A 3,288-nucleotide genomic window follows, 5' to 3' on the forward strand; every position below is an offset into this window, starting at 1 on the left:
TTTTAAAATATATTCTTATTGATTTCAGAGAGGAAAGGAGAGGGGGAGAGAGATAGACACATCAATGATGAGAGGGAATCATTGATCGGCTGCCTCCTACATTGGGGATGGAGCCTGCAACCCGGGCATGTGCCCTGACCGGGAATCGAACTGTGACCTCCTGGTTCATAAACTGATGCTCAACCACTGAGCCATGCCGGCCGGCCCGGGCCAAACTGTTATGTTTTTAACGATTCTCACGGCGGGAGTCTCCCCAGCCACCTGGATGGTGATGGCAGGCCTTGGATCACGACACAATTGCACCCCCGCTGGGCTCAGAGGAAAGCCCCAAGTGGGTCCACTGTTGTGATTATGACAGAGTCTTTCATACTTGCTCTGAGGACAATCACAACCACACTCCCGTGGAGACAGTTCCCCTGGTCAGTGCCCCCCCACCCTGTGGACCCGGCGGTGCCCTCCAGCAGAGCGGGCCTCCCAGACACAGGCCCCCTCAATCACCATCCATCTGGACAGAAAAGAAAACAAAGGGTGAGATGCAGTTGGATTGATTATCTACATAGGAAGGGCCAACACTCAGCCCTCAACGGGCGCAGTAAGAATGAAAGCAGTGGTTGTGCAGCCGCCGCCTCCACGGAGCCCTGAGTCCCCTTCCCTCGCCCCACGTTCGCTGAGCATCATGTCAAAAGGGTGCATGGCTGGGAAGCAGCCCCTCACGTCTCCCTCTTCACTGGCCACTGTGACAGAGAAGGAAGGGGCAGCAGAGGCAGGACAATGCGCTGCTAACTGCTGTCTTTGCACGGAGAGTCGTGACCCTGCTTCTCCCTGGGTCTGACAGGCCGGGAAGGTTTTCAGGAGCTGGGCTGGCACGCCCTGCCCCTGTGGTGCAGGAAGATGCTGGGCTTTCCACCTTCTCAGGCCCAGGCTGTTTCTTCCCCAGGTAAGGGCATCCCACTACTTGCCCACCTGCTGCCTAGGTGAGACGGTGGGAGGAAGGGAAGTGGGGCAGGCAGTGGGGGAGAAAAGGATTAAAGGCACCATAGGGAACCCTGGGGTCCGGGTAGCCTTCGGGCCTGGAAGAGCTGCCTTAGAACTCCCAAGTCCCTTCCCCAGGGGTGCAGAGAGGAGCCTGGCGGGGGGGCGGGGGGGGCACGAGGCTGCCGGGAAGCGGGAGAGAGGACCCACTCATTTCTCGGAGCCTGGGACCGATGTGGCTGTGGTAGCTGTCGTGGGTTTAGGTTCGTTCCCCGGAGGGAAAGCCCCATTCTTTTGTTTTCTTGGCTGTGTTTCTCCCTTCGCAGGTAGAATCCAGAGCTGGGCGGTTCTGAGAGGTTGCAGGTTCCCCTTTGCAATGGGCATTACTCTGCATTCTCACCCCACGAAGGGGAGTTCCCGTGGGCAGGGCCGGGGCGCGTCCCCTCCGGGTCTCGGGGCCAGGTGCGGGGCTCAGGCTCTGGCATTCCCACGTTCTGAGCGTCTAACACGGTTTGCCTGCCGCCCTCCGTTTCCAGGACCTCCACGTTTAAACCAGGCTCAGGGTCTGTCCTCCTTCTGAGGCTCCCACACATCCTGGGAGAGTGATGATGTGAGGTGTCTACTCTTCATGGACTAGGGCCTTACCTGAACCTGGGGAGTCCAGAGTGTCTGCAAGGGGCTCACAGGAGCTCGGTGGGGAGAGTCTGAGGGGGGCAGTGGCCAGGGGCCCCAATGGCAAACGTCCGAGGGATAAATCTGTAAGGACTCTGCTTCTGCCCAGTGGCCCCATGAGGCTGGGGACCCTGGGGGCTTGGCCATGGTTGCAGCCCAGCAGCAATTGATGTATCTCTCTCTCTCTTCCCCCACCCCCCTTTCTCTGCCTTCCCCTCTGAAATCAATAAAAATATTTTTAAATTTTTAACAAATTAAAATTGGCTTAAACTTAAATGTAAACGGCTACCTATGGCTAGTGGCCACCATGGTGGACAGTTCAGGTCTGGACGGACCACCTTCCAGCAGCTGATATCTCTCCCTAAGACGGCACCTTGGAACCCCTCCATCTGTGATACAAGCCAAGGCCTCTGGGGCTTGGGGGCCACTCTCCTCTCGCCAGGTGCAGAGGGGCTTGAAGGGGGGCCCCTCCCTTATCTTTTGCCAGATTCAGTGGCCATGACTAGCCATTGAAAGTGAGGAGGCCGGATAGGAGGCAGTTGTCAGAGGCAGAGAGAGAGAATGAATGAATGAGTGGCGGTCCCCACCCTGCAGCAGCGGGAATGAAAGGGATGGGGGCCACAAGAGCTGACATATGACAGGGAAGGGGAGCACAAGGTCACTTGGAGGCTCCAGAGAGATTTGGGTGCCTTCACAGAGAGGGGACGTGGGAGGAAAACTTGGTTTGAGCCGACAGTGATGCACTTAGCATTGGGTGTGATGTGGTCCAGGGATTGGAGTGGACATATCTGGAGCTCAGAGGGAGGTCAAGGGTTCATCTTGCAGCCTCCACGCTCTTGCAGAACCTGAGCTATTTATAAGGGAGATGAATGTCCTCCCCACTTCCTCCGTGGTCTGTGCCTGCAGCAGGTGAAACGTGAGACCAGTTGCAGGATTTATCTCATGTGCCTCAGCTCTTAGCGATAAAGCTCGGCCCTTCTGCCTGTACCCACTTGCTCACTGGAAGAGCCCAGCTGAGTCCTTCACTCAGCATCTCCATGTCACATTCCTACTCTGTGCCTGCTCTGATCTAAGAGACAGGGGTGAAGCAGTAAACGAGACAGATCATATTAAACTAAATGACAGAATTGAAGAGATGACAGTGTGGCTTCGGGAGGGCTCGCTAAAGAGGTGACATTGAGGAAGAGAAGTCCCCATAAAGGTGAAGACTGGGGAGACCATTCCCACCAGAGGGGACCGGTGGCAGGAAGAGCTGGCCATGCCCCGGGATGTCAAGGCCATATGCTGGGGACAGAGAGGGCTGGGGGGCAGCCAGAGAAACAGTGGGCCCCCTCGTGCAGGGACTAGAGGCCAGGGTCGTCGTTTTGATCTGATGCCAGGCGTGAGGTTTACGTAAACATGAGATTTACACAGGCAGTGACATGACCCGACCTCCATGTCTCACAGCTCACGGGCTGGCTGCTGCGTGGGAGACTTCAAGGAAAACAGCAAGAGCTCCAGTGGTTTCTCCGCAGGCTCTCAGCGTGAGGCCCACCTGCCAGAGCAGCTGGCGGATGGGCGTGTCCCTGCGCTCCGCCCGCAGGAGCCAGACCTCGAGTCTGCCGGCCACTGTCCCTGCTCCCTCTCTGACTCTAGGGAGGCGTG

This window comes from Myotis davidii, unplaced genomic scaffold (assembly GCF_000327345.1).
Source record: "Myotis davidii unplaced genomic scaffold, ASM32734v1 scaffold395, whole genome shotgun sequence".
In the NCBI taxonomy this organism is placed as follows: domain Eukaryota; kingdom Metazoa; phylum Chordata; class Mammalia; order Chiroptera; family Vespertilionidae; genus Myotis; species Myotis davidii.